The sequence below is a fragment of the Gossypium hirsutum genome, chromosome A09 (genome assembly GCF_007990345.1).
Source record: "Gossypium hirsutum isolate 1008001.06 chromosome A09, Gossypium_hirsutum_v2.1, whole genome shotgun sequence".
NCBI classification, from domain to species: Eukaryota; Viridiplantae; Streptophyta; class Magnoliopsida; order Malvales; family Malvaceae; genus Gossypium; species Gossypium hirsutum.
The window spans coordinates 23,737,278-23,759,766 of record NC_053432.1 but is presented as its reverse complement, the minus strand read 5'-3'; the positions used below and the strand labels follow the sequence as shown (position 1 = coordinate 23,759,766).

At 36.1% G+C, this 22,489-nt stretch overlaps 1 non-coding gene and 1 pseudogene across 1 annotated transcript; one reads left to right on the top strand and one right to left on the bottom strand.

The window, feature by feature from the left end:
• Window positions 1–5,735: 5,735 nt before the first annotated feature.
• LOC107905966 (single-strand DNA endonuclease 1-like) lies at window positions 5,736–10,510 on the top strand (annotated as a pseudogene).
• A 9,011-nt stretch (window positions 10,511–19,521) lies between these two features.
• On the bottom strand, window positions 19,522–19,628 carry LOC121207268 (small nucleolar RNA R71). Its single transcript, XR_005902359.1, has one exon. It is a non-coding gene; the product is annotated as a small nucleolar RNA R71 (small nucleolar RNA).
• Window positions 19,629–22,489: the final 2,861 nt, after the last annotated feature.

Genomic DNA, 22,489 nt, shown 5'->3' with positions numbered 1-22,489 from the left:
AGTCGAGTCCTCGTTTTATCGAACCGTATGAGATCACAAAAAGAGTGGGACCAGTTGCATATCCTTTAGCTTTGCCTGCGAAATTGCAGATAATGCATAACGTTTTTCATGTTTCGATGCTTAGAAGATATAGATTGGATCCATCTCACATTCTTTTGACAGAATACATTAAAATTCAACCCGATTTGTCGTATGAAGAAGAACCGGCCGAGATTTTGGCTCGCGAGGTGAAAGAGTTACATAACAAGCGAGTTCCATTAGTGAAAGTGCTATGGTGTAGTCATAGTATCGAGGGAGCGACTTGGGAACCAGAAGAGATGATGAGATCTCAATATCCTTACACCTCTTTTCGGGTAAATTTCTAGGACGAAATTTAATTAGGGGGAAAATTACAACGATCCAATAGTTAAGGTGTCGGAAAATAAAGTTTGGGACTCCGTTTTCGTAAAACGAAACTGTAAATATTTTTATTTAAATATTTACAAGGTTAGTTAGTAGTGAATTAGATTTTAATTAAGTGAATTTTGTGAAATTAAGAGTTATTAAATTATAAGGGCTAACTTGTGTATAGGATAAAAGTTGAATTATAGATTAAAATTAATAGAAGGACTAAGGTTATAAATATTCAATTACCTAAATATGTTGGACGCCATTAATATATATGTTATTACATTACGTAACTTAAAAACAAAATGAATGTATATATATGTATTATATAATTATAATAAAATGAAATTAAAAAAAAACAAAAGAAAAAGGAATTAAAAGTGGATGCATGCAACATTAATCAAAAGAAACGAAAAAAAATAAAGAAAGAAAGAAACGAAGTTTAACGCACGGCCAAGTGTTTCTAAAAATTCAAACTTCAATAAGTTAGTTAATTTAATCTCTTTTCTTGTAATTTTTATATTTTTGGAATTCCGGTATTAAGTACTACTCGATGCATGTTGAAACTTTAGCACTGATTAAGTTTTTCAATGTTGTCAATGTTGAATAGTTTTAGTATTGGGAATTAAATTGATGGATTTTTAAGCTGGAAATGGAAAATGATTAAATTGTAGAACAAATTGTAAATTTTAAGTAATAGGGACTAAATTATGAAAATTTTAACATTTAGGGGTTGAATTGAAAATAAAGAACTAAATTTAGCTTAAAGTGAAATTAGTATAAAAATATGAGATTAAATGTGAAGGATAAAAATTAGTCTCAGTTTAGGACCTAAATTGTAATTTAAGCAAATGTTGTGTAAAAATTGAAATATTCAATGTGAAATTGAATTGTGTTGTATTGATGAAATTTAATTGTTTAAATTTCGTAGCTAACGTCGTACCCGAATCCTCGACTAAAAATGAGAAGATTAAAATTGACATTGAATAGCTTAGAATCCACAGTTTGTATTTCTATAATCTGAACCTAGTTGTTAATTGTTGTATTTGATTTAATACATATGGTAAGTGGTTGACGTGAGTGTTTTGGCACTTTGATAGTGAATTGAAATTATAGTTGATTGAAATGGATTAAATTGATATCTACATTATGAATGTATTGATTATTTGAATTGAAATGAATATATGTGTAAATGTGATAATGTGCAAATATGAGAATTGGATATTAGTTGTATTTGAAAGGTGAAATGAAGCCCTATTAACTGTATCAAGCTGAGTTGGATATAGATGGCATGCCATAGGATAGGAAGAGTTTAGGGATTTCTTCGACTTCGAATTGATGATGCACTAGGTTCCAATTTGATTCGGTTTAACCAATGAGACACTAGGTGTCAATTTATGTAGCGCTGGGCGCAGTTATTACTCCGGATTTTTCTGATGAGTCACTGGGTGCCAAACTGGTGTGTTGGTTGGATCTGTATATTTGTTCAAGTCTAATTCGTGTTAATAGGGGTAAGTAAATAATAAAGTTTTATATTTGATATTGGAATAGCATGGTATGTGAAATGGAAATGAGATAATAGATTGAAAAATGAAATGTGAAATATGTTGTGAACAAAAGAAATATATGAGTTATGTACTCATGAATTGAATGTGGAATGAATTGTTCCATTGTATAAATGCAATGTTGATTGATATATGGAAAGCTATTTATATAGCAAATGATGGGAATCGAGATAATTATTTAAGTCAAATCAAGTAGGAAATTATGTGAAAATTTGAGTACAGAATGATGCATTAATATGTATGAAATTGAAATGATGATATCTTGAAATGTTATGCTTAGTTAATAATATGATTGAAAATTCAATTTGAGCATTCATGTATTATTATGTCTTTAAATGTTCAGATTATAGAAATATCACTGAGTTTTATTCAGCGTATGGTTTTGTCTTCCGTGCGTAGGTTAGGTACTTCTCTTTTGATTGCCGACTCAGCATCCAATAATGATCTTGATATCAAATGTGTTGATGTTTACTTTTGTGATGGCATGTTCCTAAGATGTCTTAGTTGATAGTTATTTTTTGAATGGTTTGTAAATGGAGTTATAAGTGTAATATTGGTTTGAGTATATAATTATATTTTTGTGTTTGAAGCCATAAATTGGCATGTTATTTTAGAACCATTATTTGTGATGTGTATGTGTACTTAAGGTTGATATTTAGGTAGTTATTAGTTAGGTTAATTTGTATGAATTGGTATACTTAAAATATTGATTTAAGTGATGCATTGATGATATGTTTTAATGATATAAATGTGGTACCAATGAGGGTACATTGGTTAGACACCTAGGATGATTGTTTTGGCATGTTTTGAGTATGTTTGATTGTGTTTTGCATAGGTTAAACGAATGTTTTTTTGAGTTGCTTAGTGCCTAAGTAAGTAGGAAATGGTAAACTTGAGTTTTAAGGAACTTTTAGCTGCACACGGCCTGGACACACTGGCGTGTGTCACACACGGGCAACATAGATGGGCATGTAACCCAAGTCAGAGAGTTACACGACCTGACCACACGGGCATGTCTCTTGGCCGTTTGAGACACACGGCCAGGCCACATGGGTGTGTGACCCCTGCAGTCGAAAATTTTCTATCTTTTTCCTAAATTTTTCAAATATTTCTGATTTAGTCCCGAATCGTTTCTAAAGTGATTCTAAGGTCTCGAAGGCTTGAATAAGGGATGTTATGCATGCTTAATGATTGATTATGCTGTGATTATTGAAATGTTTTAACTTGAATGATTTAGGTAACGCTTATTCGGTAATGCTCTGAAACTTTATTCCTCTGACGGATACGGGTTAGGGGTGTTACAAGTTTGCTAAAAGGAAAGAACGAATGGGGGTGACTACAGTAGCAGGGTCTCTTCTATTTGCCCTCCTTTTCTGGCAGTGCTCTAGTTGAGGACCACTCCCTTCCTTCTCGCTAAAGGGGTTGACATGCATGGCCCCAATCGAAGTCCTGCGCCTCTTGCGACCACTACTTATTAAAACATCAATGTCTACGGCTTCGATAAGCTCACGTGAGATGTTGTCACTGTTGCTTGAACTACCTTCGTTGCCTTGATTGCCCCTTGCACCACCAACAACCCTAGAATCAGTAGAAGTAAGTAACAAGTGAGTTCCTCCTCCAATCCTTTCCTCTCACTCAAACTTTGGAAGGGAAAAGGGATGAAGTGCTATCCCACAATAATGGTAGAAGAAGTTTACAGGTTCCTTCAAGTGCCCTGTCAATATCATCCCCAACTGGTCGCAGGAATCGTGGGGCTAAGTGTCTCTCGTTGATCGCCCATCAACAGACTACGCGATCTTCTGGTTGTCACTAGCCCTCCAACCATTCAGGCTAAGATCCTTTAGACAGAATCTGAAGACATTCTTGGCAGTTAGAACCTTTTCTAGGGCTAGCACGCGACCAACGCGCAACCTCTGATATTGCGCAACAACCTCATCACTGGCGAGGCTCCTCTGGAAAATGCGCATGTCCTTGCTAGAAGATGACCATCTAGTGGGAAACCTGAAGCCTTCGCTAAGTAGGCTGCGAACTTGGATGTATTTCCCCCATTTTAGGCGAAGATTCTTGCATTGGTTTTTTTTATAATTTTCAAGCCTTCTGATGGGGGGAAAAATAGTAGAACCCCGTGGACTCCCCTATGTCAGTCCCTGTCAACTAATATAGATGCTAGAAGATGGAGAGCATAGGGACCTCGCCGCGCTGGCAGCTATCAAGGAAATATGCCATGGCGAGCCACTAGGAGAAATCGAAAAGTTGGCCAAAAGTGAGCCTATAGTCGTTGAGGAGACTATAAAAGAAACGGTGCAGAGGAAGGTGGAAGCTCGCTTCCAGGACAATGGAAGAAGGAAGCAGTCTTCCATTGTCTCACACATGCGGTGCGACCCTGAAGGAATGGAAAAGTCATAAGCGAAGTGGTAAAGCTCGATTCTCCGCACGGCTAGAGCCTACTTCATCTTCTCTAGCATTGTGGTGCAGGCATAGGGTTTTTAAGTCACAATAATTGGAATAGGACGAGCCGAGACAATCTGGCTGTGAGCTATTCTCATTCTTACTATATTTCAAACAAAAAAAGAAGAAAGAAAACATATATAGGAGTTAAAAAACAGAGAAATTTGTGAGATTTACCTCGATTTTGATTTGCAGAAAAGCCAAACAATGGAGAAACCTAAAAACCCGACTATCCCCTTTTAAAGGGAGACCCCTAAAATCGTTCGGATAACCAAAAATGAACCAATAGTCTAGATGCGAGCACAGAAAAATGATTTGTATCTCAATGACTGGATGTGCGCGCCCAATGCCTGGATTCGCACGTGGCAAGGAAGCTTTCATACACTATGGCCCCACGACGTGCCTAGCAAGCTGCTTCTAGAATGGACTTAAGGCCCGTCACTTTATAACGTCCCTTAGGCCCACCAAGGGGGGACTGAATTGTTAAGATCTAGACCTCTGACACGAATGAACCCGACCTAGAAGAAGAATGTTTGCCTACAGGCATAGTCAGCTAAGGACCTCGAGGGAATGCAAAATGTTCGCAGAGATAGTTCACGTGAGAAGCCCGCGGGAGAGCTCGCGCAAGCCTCGCAGAAATGAGGTCGCAAGAGGAAAGCTCGCATAAACCTCGCAAGGACGAAGTTGCGAGCCATGTCTGTGAAGAGGACCCTCGCTCATGACTGGCAGGTGCAAGGTTCGTTGGGAGAGTCAATCCCAAGGTCGGAAAGGACCGCGTGCTCCGCAAACAAACGTCCAATAAGCCAAATAAGGCCTAGGGAATGTCAGCACCAGGGACATGGAATGTTAGTGCCCTCGGCCCAAAGGCCAAGACAAAACAATGGACCCTATTGTGAGTTGTAATAGTAGCATTAGGAATATGTATAAATACCCTCTGTGTTTCTCCCTTAGTACAACAAGAGAGAATATTACTCAACATATAATATATAAAAAAAACATAATATAAAATATTACAAATTATATAAAAAAAAAGATCGGGCCAAGCTCAAGGCTCAAATGTTCAAGCTCGAGCTTGATTTATATTTTATAGCACCCTAAGTTTTTTACATAAATTCATTTTCGAACTTAATATTTTTACCAAAATCTTCTAAATTTTTTAGATTAGATGGATGAATTGGTGTAATAAACATAATAATTGATTACCTTTGCCCAAGCCTGGTAGAGAAGGGGTCTGATTTTGGTAAGCCGGCCCGTGAAAATGTTACGTAGTTGTAGTAGTAGTATTATAAAGGATTTGGCGCTTTGTGTGGCATTCAAAAATCGAAGCATCGGAGAATGGGAGTAAAGAATCTGTGGGATGTATTGGAACAATGCAAGAAAACATTGCCTCTTCATCATCTCCACAACAAAAGGGTATGCATAGATCTGTCTTGTTGGATAGTTCAGCTTCAAAATGTTAACAAATCTCATTGCCCCATCAACAACAAGCTTTATCTCGCCTCTCTCTTTCACCGCCTCAGGGCTCTCATTGCCTTGAATTGCTCTCTCATTTTTGTTACCGGTAACTTTCCTTTTCATCAAATTCGGATATGGCTCTGTATTTCCACTACTTTTACCCAGTTCCTTCATTCTTCCATCGTAGATGGGTCAATTCCTGCCATCAAATTATCTACTTACAGGCGGCGCTTAAACTTACGACCTGAGGCTCAAGATGGGGCAAATTCACATTCACAAAACTTGTCTTCGCTTAAAAGGAATATGGGATCTGAATTCTCTTGTATGATCAAAGAAGCAAAACTCCTTGGATTAGCCCTTGGAATTCCATGTTTAGATGGGTAATTCCCAATATTTCATTTGCTTTTATATTTCGGATAATGAACCCAGGGCTAATTCTTCTTTCTCTCTTTTTTCTTTAAACTTGAAATTCAGGATCGAGGAAGCTGAAGCACAATGCGCTTTACTAAACTTAGAATCCTTATGTGTAAGTAGTTTTTTTTCTTATTTTTTAGTGATACAATTGAAATTAGTTCAATATTTGCAAATGCAGTCCCTTCATTAAGTTACTTTACTATCATCAGGATGGGTGTTTCTCTTCTGATTCAGATATCTTCCTTTTTGGTGCCAGGACAGTGTACAGAGACATTTGCCTTGGTAAGTTTTTGGGTATTAATTTTCCTTTTTAACTTGTTTTTGTAGATTACGGGCTTGCTAACCATTTTATGTTTTGACTTAGGCGAAGGAGGCCATGTTGTTTGTTATGAAATGGATGATATAAAGCGAAAACTTGGATTTGGGAGGAACTCCTTGGTAATTTACAGCTTCGCTTCAGTCATGTACTATACTAGTTAATTGTACCATGTATAGGAACTCATAATATTGGGACTTTCAGATTTCTTTGGCCCTTCTTCTTGGCAGTGATTACACTTAGGGTGTCCGTGGTCTTGGTCTGGTATGTTTCAATATCAAGATTGTTTGGTAAAAGTACCATGGAGGGTCCTAAACTAGGAGCTGGGTTGCATTTTACCCTTTTAAAAAAAGGGCAAAATAGTCCTTGTACATTAGATCAAAGAGCAATTTGGTCCTTTTGTTAAAAATTACATTCATTTTTATTGTTAAAAACTGTTCCTTGTACGTCAGCATGTGGTACACATGGCATACCATGTGTTACTTTCTGGTTATTCTGTCAACTATGTTAATTTTTAATAGTACAAATGGATAAAAATTTTAACAGAAAGGACTAATTTGCTCTTTGATTAAATGTATAGGGATTAATTTGCTTATTTTTTAATTAGGGGGCAAAATGTAATCTAACTTCCAGGAACTTCTATGGTACTTTTACCAACTGCTTCTAATATCTTCGTGGGTTGTTTTTGCTTCTTTTGAAAAATACTTACGGAAAATAAGACTCAATTCCTTACTGATACAAGAGGCAGCATGCCATATTGTTAAATTAGTTGGGGACAATGATATTCTTCGAAAAATTGCATCGGAAGGACTTTCTTTTACAAGGAAGAAAAAAATTCAAAGAAGCAAGGTCAGGTCAAGTGCAATGACAAGGAAACTACATTGTCTTGCAAAGTGAACATGAATGGTAAATGAAGTAACCTGCCTATATTACATAAAGTGCTTGTATATCATAATATGAGATTGACTCCTATGAAGAACATTGGTCTAACTAGTAAACAAATCCTTGTATTTGGAGAGGTCCTAATATAGGTTGTCTGATATGTTTACTAAGATTATTATTTGGAAGAATGTTGGTTGAGTGTTATTAAACTTTAAGCTTGATGTTAGAAGACTTATATATACCCAAATTGACACAATTAACTTTTTGAATGATTTTGATAGGAGGCATTCAGAATTCACAAACAGATTATCAGTATTTGCGAGTGGTGGAAGCATATATGAACCCCAAGTGCCATTCAGCTGACTCTGATGTAGTCCATAGGTAAAATTTGTATAGACCAGTCTCATTATATGATCATATACCAAGACAAGGCATTTGATGCAATGAAATTGATATTGACATGTCTGCTCTCATGAACATCTGCATGTTTGATGCAATTATGGATGGATGTCTAAGTTTGTGTCTAGTGTGCATGCAGACCTTTCTTAATATTTTTGAGTCTAGGATAAATCTTTCATAAGATAGTTCAGCAATTCACGAGAATTTGGAAAATTTTGCAGTGAGATGTTTTTGTTTATAAATGTGACCTGCTTTTTCTAGTACAAGTCCCTTATTAAGAAATATTGGCCATATTCTTTGTGGAAATCTAAATCTCCAAACATCTAAACTAAAAACTTAGTAGCCTAAGATGATTGATTATTGGAATTCGGTCTATTCATGGTAAAAGTACCATGGAGGCCCCTGTACTGGGATTTGGATTGTATTTTGCTCTCTTTACTAAAAAAATGGGCAAATTAGTCCTTATATGTTAAATCAATGAGCAGATTGGTTCTTCTGTTAAAAGTTCCTCCACTTTTTACCATTAAAAACTGATCTCTGTACATTACTATGAGTACACGTGGCACACTATGTGTTTTTGTATGATTATTCCGTCTGCCATGTCAATTTTTAAAAGTACAAATTGATGAAACTTTTAACCGTAAGGATCAATTTACTTTTTGATCTAATGTGCAGAGATTAATTTCCCTATATTTTGAGTAGAGGGGAAAAATGTAATTTGACTCCTAGTATAGGGGCCCTCATGGTACTTTTACCGTCCATCTGTTCTTGCTTTGTTCAGAAGCTCACCTATGAAAAGTTTTAACTACTTTGTTCTTGTAGAGCTCTTGTACAGCGTCCATTCCAGCATGAGCAACTGCAGAGGCTCTGTTCTCGGTTCTTTGAGTGGCCTCCTGAAAAAACAGGTAGTTTCTTTGTTCCAAAATTTACCAAGTACGTGTGCTTAAGGGAAATGCCCTTTGCCAAGGCCACATTTGCTATATGTTTACAATCATGCTGTTGCTTTTTGAACATATGAGCTCATAATGTATTAATGGCTCAGATGAATACATCCTTCCTAAGATTGCTGAAAGAGATTTACGACGATTTGCTTATTTGCGGTCTACTTCGTCTCAGTTAGATGTTAACATTCCAATGAAGGAGGTACTGTTTCCATCTTTCATCTATATACAAGTTTATTCCTAAACGTGTACTTAAAATCCATTGAAAATTCTTGTGATGTTGTTGATGCTAATCTGTAAATCCTAGATACCATTAAAATCTTTTGCCGTTACAGGTGCCAGTTAAGTGTCCTGTATCGGCAATTATCAAGCGCAGAAAAGTTCATGGAAGAGAATGTTTTGAGGTGCTGTGGGAAGAACTTTATAGAATTAAAAGCTCTGTAGTTCCCTCAGATCTTGTAGAGAGGTATGTGGCCGTTATCATAATCGCTTACCACCATCTATCGATGCTATGTTGGAACATAAAAAGATGAAAAAATTATTATGCACTCCAACAAAAAATGGGCTTTTTCATATTCAATTCTTAAACTTGGTAAAAGTACCATGGAGGCCCTTGTACTAGGATTCGGATTGCATTTAGGTTTCTTTAATAAAAAAAATGAGCAAGTTAGTTCCTTTATGTTATATCAAAGAGCAAATTGGTTCTTCTGTTAAAATTTCATCCATTTCTACTATTAAAAATTGGTTCATGTATGTCAACATAATGTACACATGGCATGCTATGTGTTTTTAATGGATGAAATTTTGAACTGAAAGGACCAAATTGCTCTTTTATTTAATGTACATGGACTAATTTGCTATTTTTTGAGTAAAGGGGCCAAAATGCAATCTTAACTCCTACTATAGGTCTTCCATGATATTTTTACCCTTAGATTTTCTAACAGTTCGATTTTTTGAAAGATGTCTCAGCCCTTTATTTTGGTATTTATTAATGTATTCTCTGAATAAATGATTCATTTCCTGCTTTCCACAGTGCTTGTCCTGAAAAGATCAAAGAGTTTGATGATAAGAGAGCACTAGAGAAGAAAAATCAACGTAAATCAAGACCGAAGAAATCGGGAAAACAATGTTCTCTGACCGAAATAGATCAGAAACTGCAACATCTGTTGCTTGACATCGAGTTAGGGAGTGAGTCGAGTCCCATGGCTTCAAGAGAAGTTATATCAGATCAAATGCCGACAGCAACCGAGGTTAATTTCATGAACCGAGATCCCCCAATCATTTTGGATTCCGATTGCAGAGCTACGATGTTATGCCAGGAAACCGACATTACTGCTCCAAAACATGAAGTTATTGATCTTTTGAGCCCTTCCCCGCAAGTGCAGTCCCGGGTTGTTTCTAGATGCACTCAAATGAATGATCAACACATTACTATAATCGATTTGAGTGAATCGGAAAATGAGAGATCACCTGAACATGTAAGGAAAGCAAGAGAGCTTAGACTGTTTCTTGCCAGCATTCGAGATGACTTCAATTGAATGGATTGCAGCCATGATATATATGTAGATTATCAGTCAACTATTATGCATGTTTTATCCTTGTGACATGTCAAAATATGTTTTTCTTTCTATTAATTTGTGACTTATTTATTTATGTGTATCCTTTTTTGTCATTTATGAATGATTCAATCATCTAAATGCTGATAAAAGTATCATAGAGGTTTTTGTAATGAGTCAGAATGTATTGTCTCTTCTACTCAAAAAATAGGTAAATATGTTAGATCAAAGAACAAATGTCATTTTATTAAAAATTTCATCCATTTAAATTGTTAAAAATTGGTTTTTTGTATGTCAGTATGGTGTACACGTCACACACTGTGTGTTATTATTTGGTTATTTCGCCAAGCATGTTAGTTTTTAATGTATGCAGGGTGATATGCCACATGTCACTTGATGTCTATGAAACCAACTAAAAATACGATAAAAGCAAGTGCACCTATCGATAAATAGTATAATTATGTTGAGCAAGATATTGTATTCATGAAGACTAAAAGTACTAGTAATTATCGTCTTTTTATTATTTAACCGATAAATTGGAATGATTAATTAAAACTAAAACTAGCTAAATTAAATAACTAAGAACACGACAAAAAACAAATCAGGAAAATAATCAATTAACAACCAAGGAGCGAAACAATATTTAAGAAAGAATCCATCTAGATTGCATCTGTCATTATCAATCTGAATTAGACAATTTATTCACTTAACATCTTAATCTGTAGAAATCCCAAAATTATGCTAATATCTCTCTTCAAGACTAAGAGCAACTGACTCTAGGTTGATTAATTGGAATTTCTTTCTAATTAAATCCCCTATTATTACATTAACTCGATTTATGGATACCCCTATTAGATTTGACTCTAATCAGGTAGATTTATGTCGTCCTATTACTAGGATTACATGCAACTCCACTCAATTTTGCTATATCTACTCTTAAATAAAGTTTATTTGTCCTCTGAATTAAGCATATCAAACATGAATTAATAATTTGGAAATATTAAATAAAAAATTAAACACACATAACTGAGAGAAAGATTCAAGTATTTATTGCGTAAAATAGAAATCAAAAGACAGAGTTCGTCATAGGGTTCATCTCCCCTAGGTATTTAAAAAATTAGTTCAAAATAGTGAATAAAAACATCTCAAAGACAGTATAACCACAAGAAATATAGAAACTCATAATAAACTTCAAAGAAATCAAAAGGAGATCTTCTATCTTGGTGGATATCAGCTTCAGAGTCAGCTTCATTGGTGTTTTCCGAGTTGTTTTCTTCAATATTCTCTGACGGCTCTCACTTCTCTTCTTATATTTGGTATATATAGGTCTTAGAATGCCTGAAAAACCTAAAAATTGTGTTTTTTCACATATTTGGAGTGTGAATCGTGAAACCCATACGGTCTGACATATGACCGTGTGGCTCACACGGCCGTATGTCCAACTCGTGTGGGAAGGCCCAGCCTGTGTGTCTCCTGAAATCTGCTCCAATTGTCTGATTTTTGTTCTGTTTTCACTCGTTTTGCTCCCAAATGCTCTCCTAAGTATAGAAACATGAATTTAAAGGATTAAGAGTATAAAATTCACCATTTTGCATTAACTAATCATCCAAAAACATATTAAAAACGGGATTAAAATTTTTTACTTTTTACACTTATTATCTCTATTTGGTTATTCCGTTATGAATACTAATTTTTAACTATACAAATAGATGAATTTTTTTAAAAAATTAAAAACTAATTTGTTGTTTGATCTAATGTATATAGATTAATTTGATCACTTTTTTAAGTAGAGGGAGTAAAATGCAATTCAACTCCTAGTACAGAGACATTTATGATACTTTTACCTCCAAATGTTGTCACAACACAAGCCACATGTTATATTATTTACATTAAGAGGTTAAAATGATTAGATCTTTGAATTTCGGTTCAATAAGATGAATATGATGATTCAACTATATTAAGTAATTTTAAAACATAAACATATTATTATCAAAGATATAATATATTCATTGTTCCCCTATAACCAAACAAAAGTCCTTGAACATCATATTTGCTAATGCGGATGATTTGTTGACCAAAAACTATCACCTCCCATAACCAGGGTTGCCATAGAGCTAGTCATTTGAACAGGGTAAAGAGTACGAAACACTTTTTTTTAACACATGCCATTAGTACTGCTTGGATTATGGAAACTTGATATGAAAGATGGAAGAGTTAGACTTAAGACTTGAGTATTCCCTCGATAGTGTCATGAGGTTAGAATTTTAGTTAGGCGATTCCTTTGCTTCAAATTTGTCTAAGTCAACCTATCTCTCAAAAATGAGAATTCTCAAAATAAATTCACCAAGACATAGAAATAAAGCAGAAGCAACTCGAAAAGACAAAGGGACTTGAATCAAATAGAAAAGCCACAAGAAAATAATAGCGCACCAAGTGTTTGAGTAAATAATCTAAAAAATATTCTTTAACTTAAGAATGAAGTGAAGTGTAATGGGATGGAATGGTTACAAATGAGAGAGAATACCTCTTTTAATAGTTGAGCTCCCCCAAATCCAATGGTATAGATTGAATTATATAAATGACTGGGATTAGTACTTATCTTTAGTATTTACAATAATTACCCTGATAAATTTACAATAATTACCATGATAACTCTAGTTTTACTAGAGTGTTTCATAGAGCCACTAAGACTTCAAGTAGATGGGCTTCTCTATGGGTTCCACGAACCGAGTTAGTTTAAGTGGGTCAAATGAGCCCCATTTAACCAGTTGCCCTCTATGGGACGCTCTATCTGAATTGGTCACAGGTTTTGATCCGTGACCCATGACATTCTCATCTACCTATTCTCGTGTTGCTCTCATCATGTACTTGGAATGAAACTGGTTTGACTCTCCTTGGAATTTCCTTAATGCCTTAGTCGATTCTTAACTAGTCTCTTTGTCGGGTAGTTCCACCCCTCGGAACATTTTCCTTGGTTTATGTCTCCATTGTTGTCTAACTCAAACTATATTTCTCTCTTGTACATCTCAATCCCAAGATCACATTGCTCTTACTTGCCCCTATCGTGATTCGCCTTGATTGGGATCCCCTCGATCCTTACAAATAGGCTTCGATCTATCTACATTGAACACTAGGTTAACCTTGAGTATTGCCGCTAATCATGGTTTCTATGCCCTACGGCTTACTCTTTTTAGAACTCTAAAAGAGCCCTTGTGTCTTTGCCAAGCCAATGGTAAGTCATAATGTAAAACATTAAAACAATGTTTGAGATGTACCTCGCTCATAGCATTTACTCTGTTTAGTTGTCTATTTTGTATTAGTACTTTTTCCACCAAGTCTAATGCACAACCCACATCTCTTATAGGTGGTAGCCCCACTAATAATTCAATAGGCTTTATATCATTTTTCTATATCTCTAGCATTTCAAAAGGGGTCTTCGTAGCACTTTGACCTACCAAGTCAATATTCTCACCACATGGAAATCCTTGGATTGTTGGATTGATGACAATACTTTGGTTCCGCCCCTCATGTCTCTACTCACTGACACAATACATTATTGTTCTGAAGTATTCAAGATACAAATATAATTGGCAAAAAGAATCAAAAGAGAATTAATCTGATCAAGAAGAAATTCAATCCAAACACAAAGTCCTAATTATCTAAATGATTTACCTCAAAATCCTCCTTGTTTTTCCATTAGTCGATTGTAGCTTAACTCCCTATGCTACTTCTACAGTTAGTACCTCTTTGGAATTAACAATTTTGATCCTCTTAGTCGATTTGCTAACTAAGAAACCAAGTTTACTCGTGACTTTCTCTTATATAAACAAGTCAAATGCCCCTATATCAACAAGAGCACTCGTCCTTCGGCTTATGATGTTGATGCCCACAAACATCAACCTTTTCTTCTTGCGATCCCTCTTCGCTTTAGAAGAATTGAGTATCATTGATCCAAGCTTCAATAACCTATCCTTCTTAAGCTTCATTTCTTTTTCTTTGTTGATTATGGCAAACTTGGATTGTTGTCGGCAGTCTCTTACCCTATATGGACCATAACATAAAAAGCATTATATCTCACTTTTCTTTTTCCTTCGAATTGTTGTTGGGTTTCCACTTCCCATCCATTAGTTTCCCATTGCCACCATTGTTATCACAGTACCATGGTATTGGATTAACAATGCTCAGAACCACATCTAGTTAAGTGTTGGACTTTTTAATCCAAACAACCTCCTTTCTAGCCTTACTTGCGAATATGTATTTAGCTTCAGTTGTTGAGTCTACTGTCGTCGCTTCTTTGGAACTTTTACAATTGATTGCAGTGTCATTTAATGTAAACATGAATCCATCATGCAATTTGTTGTCATCCTTATCTGATTGGAATGCAGCATCTGTATAACCCTTAACTTGAAGTTTAATCCCTCCAGAAACTAGGAAAATGCCCTTATTTCTTCATAAGTACTTTAGGATATTTTTCATAGTAGTCCAATGACTATCACCAATATTACTTTTATATCAGCACGTGATACTTAGCTCATAAGATACACCAAGTCTTGTGCATAACATAACATACATGATAGGTCTCACTTTCGAAACATATAGAACCTTATCTATTCTTATCTCATCTTTTAAAGGTTTAAGACTCACCTCTTTTGAAAAATGTGCACCATGCACCATAGGAAAATTTCCTCTCTTAGAAGAATCCATGCTAAACCTTTTTAGCATCTTGTTTATGTAAATAGATTGAGAGAGTCCAAGAAACCTTTTTTATCTATCACTATAGGTCCTAATTTGTAGAACATAAGTTACTTCTCCCTGATCCTTCATAGAGAATTGCTTGGAAAGACAGATCTTAGTGGTCTGTATCATAGGGATGTCATTTCCTACCATTATTATGTCATTGACATATAATAATAGGAAAATAATTGAGTCGCCATTTTTCTTTTTATAGACACATGAGTCATTAGGATTTTTAATGAAATCGAAGTCTCTAATCGTTTCATCAAATCTAATATTCCAACTCTTAGATCTTGGTTTAATCCATAAATGGATTTTTGTAGTTTGCATACCTAATTAGGATTTACAGTAGACTTAAAGTCTTCAAGTTGTATCATATACATCTATTCTTGCAAATTCCCATTAACAGAGCCAGTCTTTACATCCATATGACAAATCTCATAATCATAGAATGCCACAAAAGCAAGCATAATCCGAATGGATTTAACCATAATGATTGGTGAAAAGGTCTCTTCATAATCAATGCCTTAAATTTGATTATAACATTTTCCCACTAGGCTGGTCTTATATGTTTTCACTTTGCCATCCATGCCAATCTTTATCTTAAAGACTCATTTACACCCAATGGGTTTTATCCCTTCAAGTGTGATACGAGTTGCAAGGCCCAAAATCAGGCTCATGGACATGATGGACTTAAATTTCCTCAAGGCCAATAACGAGGTCGAAGGGCAAGCAAATTGAGTAAGACTGAATGGGACTATCCAAGACTTCGTTACCAAGGCCCTAGATGTGCACACGACTGAAAAAGAAAATCAAGATTCACTTTCTTGTTTTCAGGAAAATCAAAAAACCAAATCTTGGTCCAATTTTGTTGTTTCAGACAATTTCAAGAATCAAGAAAATCAATATTTCAAATCTTGGAAATCTTGGTCCAAGATTTCAATAGCATCTTTCAACCATGGTATTAGTCCCATTTACCATGATGCCATAATGTCTTTGAGCTATGGTCTTACTCAATTTTATCCTGATGCCATAGCATCTTTCAATTATGGTATTACTCTTTTTTATCCTAATTACATAGCATCTTTCGGCATTGTCTTACTTTTTTTTTTACGTATAGCCTCCGATCATCTTATGGCCTAGCCATGATGTAACAGCCCATTTTTAGTAAAATCGAAACAGTGATTCCGGGACCACAAATCTGAAGTCAAAAAATTATTTTAATATTATTTTAATATCTACAGCATGGTAGTATTATAGTATAAAAATTTCGTTAAGAAATTTTACTATTTGTATGCTCAATTTGTGAAAAAGGACTAAATCGCCTAAAGTGTGAAAGTTGTGTTCCATTAGCTAAAAGTGTTAAATAGCTATAGAACCTTAAAGTGGAGGCCCTTATATGGTAATTAGACCATTAAATGTGATAGTGGATGTGCATGGCTTGGTAATTGTGAAAAATTTAAAGTTAGGTAAGGGTAATTTAATAATTAGCCAATAAAAGATAAAAAAAATAAAACAAAATGTTCATCTTCTCCATTCATGCACAACTGAAAATTTCAGCAAGAAGCACCATTGGAAAAGCTTACAAAATTTTTCAAAGAAAGTCCATTGCATGTAAGTGATACTTTGTCACGTTTTTGTTGATTTTTATGTTTTTGGAATTGTTATAGCTTAACTTAGTTAATTAAGAGACTAATTTGCAAAATGATTGAAAGTCTAGGGCTTTACCATGAATAAAATTTAGTTGTTTGTGAAGTTTAATGGAAGAAAGTGAATCTTTGTTGGGAGTTAAACAACTTCTCTTAAGTAAGTTTTGATAAAATTGTTATTTAAGGGTTAAATTGATAAATGTGAAAATTGTGTAGTAAATGTGTGAAATTGTGAAATGTATCGGCTTCTAGGAGCACATATGATATTTGGCTAGGGTTGGGTGTGATGAAATTTCATGAATTTCATTTTTATGAGCCTAGGAACTTCACTTCAGTTGCAGTAACTATCAGTGTGATTGAATGCAGTTCTCCCTGCTATAGCATTTACTTGGAATGGGCAAAATAATAATTTTTTCATAGCATGATTTTTTGATTGAATTGAGTAGAATAAGGATTAAATTGGTTAAATTTGATTATATAGATCAAGAAAAGCAACATTCGAAATTAAATCGGGGAAAAGACAACCGATCATTTAATCTTCGTACGAGCTTGAGGTAAGTTCTTGTAATTAAATTGTGTATTTATATGCTTTAATTGAAATATATGTATGTGGATTGTGTAATTACTATGTATAATTATAGAGCGCATAACTGACGATGTATAAAGAATACCGAGTCCCGTTTAAACCTTAGGAATTTATAGGATACAAATGACATGCCATTAGGGTTACCGATTCCAGCTCTTATTAGCTTACCGATACTCAGCTCGTATGAACTTACTGTTTTTCAGCTCAGAGGAGCTTACCGTTTATAGCTCGTTGATAAGTCATAATATATACATATTTTTATCCCATTCTTGGCATATTTTTGGATAATTTATCATAAGATTTAGTGAATTCGATGCTCCTAATCCTTTAATTTCATTTTTTATACTCAGGTGAGCATAGGAAGGTGAAAAGAGCAAGAAATGGGACAAAAACGGACAAAATGGGCTTATCTCAGTATTTCACACGGCCTAAGCATTTTCACACCGGTAAACCACACGCCGATGTGATACACATGGGCAGGCCACACGGCCGTGTGTCATGGCTGTGTCGACTAAAAACCAACTCAGAATTACACACGGCCTGACACGCTCGTGTCTCTGTCAAGCCCAAGTCTAATTCTACTCAGAAAAGGCTAATTTTGAGGGTTTTGAAGCATGCCAAAGGCTATAAAAACACCCTAGAAGAGGATTAAAGGGCGAGACACAGAGAAGAAGGCAAAAAATACTCAAGGACAGTCATCGGAATTAGCTCAAAAGCAGGATATACTTCAAGACTGAAGATCTCAATTCAATTCCCTTAGAAGTTCTTTGGGTTTCTTTATGTTTTTTTGTTTTCCCAATTTTGAGATGTTTTCCATTATTATGAACTAAGCTCCCTAAATACCTAAGGGAGATGAAACCTAAGATGAATCTTATTACTATTTGAATTATATGATAAATACTTGTTCTTATTCTTAACTGTGAGTTTTAACCCTTGTTTAAATATTCAAGGATATTAATTTAGGTTTTTGACGTGCTTCTTCAGTGGAGAAAAAGCCCCTGTTTAAGAGTAGATTATTCATAATTAAGCGGATTTGCATGCAATCCTAGAGATAGGACGACATAAATCTTTCGGATTAGAGTCAAATCTAATAAGGGAATCCATAGACTTTGTTAATGCGACAATAGGGGTTTTAATTAGAAAGAGATTTCGATTAATCAACCTAGAGTCAATTGTTTTTAGTCTCGAGAGAGATAATAACATAAATCAGGGATTTCTACGGATTGAGTCAAGTGAATAAATCGTCTAATTCAGAAGTGATAAGTGAAGTCTAGGTGGATTCTTCCTTGGGTATTATCTTTTCCATCGGTTTTCTAAAAAGTATTTTCCAACTTTAATCTCTGTCGTAATCTTAGTTAATTAGATAATTAGTTTTAGTTTAAAAACATCCTTTAATTCTTAGGCTAGATAATAAAAAGATAGTAATTAATAGTACTTTTAGTCCTCGTGGATACGATATTCCCGGTCTCACCATAACTATACTAATGTTCGATAGGTGCGCTTGCCTTAGTCGAATTTTTAGTTAGTTTAGCAACCATCAAGTTTTTGGCGTCGTTGCCGGGGACTAAGATATTAGGAACGATTAATTTTTATTACTTTAGCCATTTTTACTTTTATTGCAATTTACTTTTTGTTTTTAGTTTAATTTTTCTTTTCTAAATTTTTCTTTTTAATTGCTTCTGGCAGGTGTCTCTAGTTTATGACTAAGAGGAACGCGTCAGGACCTTTGCTTTTTGACAGTAAGATTGAGAGCACAGCTCGCAGAAACCAAAGAGAAAAAAGGCGAAATCTAAAATACAGAGGAAGAGTGAGAGGACGATATCCATACTACAACCAAGGATATGGCTGATAATCAGAATAATCCGCTACCTCCTGTGGTTACTGCAAATCTAGTAAATCAGGATCCTGCTCCTCGTACTATGTACAATTATGCTAAACCTACTTTAACAGGAACTGAATCGAGTATAGTTAGACCTGCTGTTGCTACAAATAATTTTGAACAAAAACCTAACACGATTCAAATGATACAACAGTTTGTTCAGTTTGATGGTTTGCAGGACGAGGATCCAAACACTCATTCAGCAAATTTTATGGAATTCTGCGACACCTTTAAGATCAATGGCATTTCTGACGATGCCATTCGCCTTCAGTTATTTCCCTTTTCATAAAGGAGTGAGGCTAAAACGGCTAAATTGAGGAATGATATCTCTTATTTTGTGTAGATGGATTTAGAAACACTATATGATGCATGGGAGAGATACAAGGATTTATTGAGAAGGTGCCCTCACCATGGATTACCTTTATGGCTACAGGTTCAAACTTTCCACAATGGTTTGAATCCCTCAACGAGATATATGGTCGATGCAGCGGCCGGTGGAACCTTAAATAATAAAACACCTGAGGAGGCTTATGAGTTCATTGAAGAGATATCACTGAATAATTATCAATGGCAAGTCATGAGGACAAACCCTAATAAAGTAGCCGGTGTTTTCAACCTTGACGCAGTCACCATGTTATCAAACCAGGTAGAGCTCTTAAATAAGAAGATTGATGGCTTATGTGTCTCTACGCAGGTACATTCGGTGATGCAATGCAGTACAAATGGGGGAGGAATGAATAATACAGAATGCCTAGCCTATGACCCTAGCACTACAAACGAACAAGTCAACTATATGGGCAACAATTCTAGACCTCAAAATAACCCCTATAGTAACACTTACAATGCAGGTTGGAGGAACCATCCCAACTTCTCTTAGGGTGGTCAAGGCAATCAAAGACCACAACCCTCTCCAGGTTTTCAACCACCTTACCTGCAGGAAAAGAAGCCGAACCTTGAGGAGATGTTAACAAAATTTATCTCGGTGTCAGAAACACGTTTCCAAAACACTGAAACAACGCTTAAAAATCAGCAAGCATCGATTCAAGGTCTTGAGACTTAAATAGGCCAGCTTGCTAAACTGATCTCAAAAAGACCACAAGGTAGCTTGCCCAGCAACACCAAGGCTAACCCAAGAGAGTAGCTTCATGCGATTACTGTTCAATATGAAGCAGGGTTAGTTGAGTCCACACCAGAACCAAGGCAAGAAACTATGGTAAGACAAAATAAGGTGGATGAATGCCAGAAGAAACAAAAATCGATAAGCAGAGAATACACACCTCGCGTGCCATACCCTAAAGCGGCAAAGAAAGACCACACAGACGAAAAATTCGGTAAATTTCTTACCATTTTAAAAAAGTTACATATTAACTTACCGTTTATTGAAGCCCTTTCACAGATGCCCAACTCAGTTAAATTTTTAAAGGAGCTTCTGGCAAACAAACAGAAGTTAGATGATTCGTCACATGTGGAATTAAATGCAGTTTGCTTGACAATTCTACAAAATAAACTACCCAACAAGTTAAAGGATTTAGGGAGTTTCACTATTCCTTGTTTAATCGGTAGTTTAAATGTTGATAATGCTTTAGCCGATTTAGGGGCAAGTATAAATGCCATGCCCTATAAAATGTTTAAACAACTAGGTATTGGGAAACCTAAACAAACTAGGATAAGTATACAACTGGCAGATAAAAGTATTAGATTTCCTACGGGTATTGTTGAGGACGTACTCGTTAAGATTGATAAATTCATATTTCCAGTAGACTTTGTTGTTTTAGACATAGAAAAGGACGGTGACGTTCCTTTAATCTTAGGACGACCCATTTTAGCAACTGCTAGGACTATTATTGATGTTGGTATAGGAGAACTAACGCTTTCTGTAGACGATGACATGACTAAACTTCAAGCTCGTGATCTGTCAGACTATCTAGTGATCGAGATGATATTATGAATTATTTCCATGAGAATAACATCTTGGCTCAAACTTCTGTGCAGGAAATCCCTAGGGATAAAGTGATGGAGCCACAAACAACTCTTGAGGAACGAAGATTACAAATCGAGGAACTAAATGAATGGCGAACAAAAATTAAGGAGAAACCGAGAATACATGATGAACCAAAGCAGTGCCGCGATAAACTTAGAGGTGAATCGAATCAACTAAAGGTTAGAGACAAAGCACTGTTAGATGAAGCGGACCCTCGTGTTGCCATTTCTGAACCTAATGGAGCAATCCCTTTTGCAGTACTCAACGTTTTCCTATACGGTACAGTCAAGGTACCTCATTCCAAAATCGACACTTTTAAGCTAAATAGTACTCGTCTAAAACCTTATTTTGAAAAGATTGATAGTAGGGATGAGGAGTTTCAACTCCTTGAACCACCATGATCGTGCAAACATGAGGAGAGTCGAGCTTAGACTATAAATAAGCAATCCTCGAGAGGCAACCCGAGCACTAGCACCACTAACCCATTTATTTTATCTATTTTTCGTGTTTTTATACAGGTACAATGATCCACATGGCCTGGGCACACGGGCATGTCCTTGGCTAAGTGGAAATAGGGCTAAAAATTCCCAAGTAGCGACATACACACGGCCATAAACTTGAGCTACACGGCCTGGACCCATGGACGTGTTCTAGGCCGTGTGAAAACTGGAGCTAAATTTTCAAATTTTAAACAAGTTAGAGACACACGGGTGAACCACATGGCCGTGTTTCAGACACACGGGCGTGTGGGATACCACACGGACGTGGGAGAAGTGAAGGACATAGCACATGGCCGTGTGAACCACACGGCAAGACAACACGGGGGTGTCACAAGCCGTGTGACGAATGAGCATTTAATTTTTGCGATAAACACGGGCTAACCCTGAGCCACAAGGGCGTGTGACACGGCCGTGTGGCCCAACACGGGCCTCACACGACTGTGTCCCATTTAACCTCCCCAAAACCCTAAAATTTTATTTTTCTTTTCTTCTCCAAATTTTCCCAACCAGCGCCACTGTAAGTCCCTCCCCCTCCATCTCTGACCAACCGCCAGCCACCACACTCCCCTTCCCTTTTCTTTTTCTTCCTTTCCTCCCTACCCCCACCCTTTCTCTCCCTTCTTCTTTCTTTCTTCCCCTTTCCTTTTCCTTTTCCCCCTTCTTCCTCTTCAACCGACCACCCACTATCCCGTCATCTCCCTCCCCTCCTGCACAAAACTCCAACCTCCGTTCAGCCCACACCACCCCAACCAGCCACCGCCGTCCGGACCTCCGATCACTGCCCGTAGTTTCCTCTT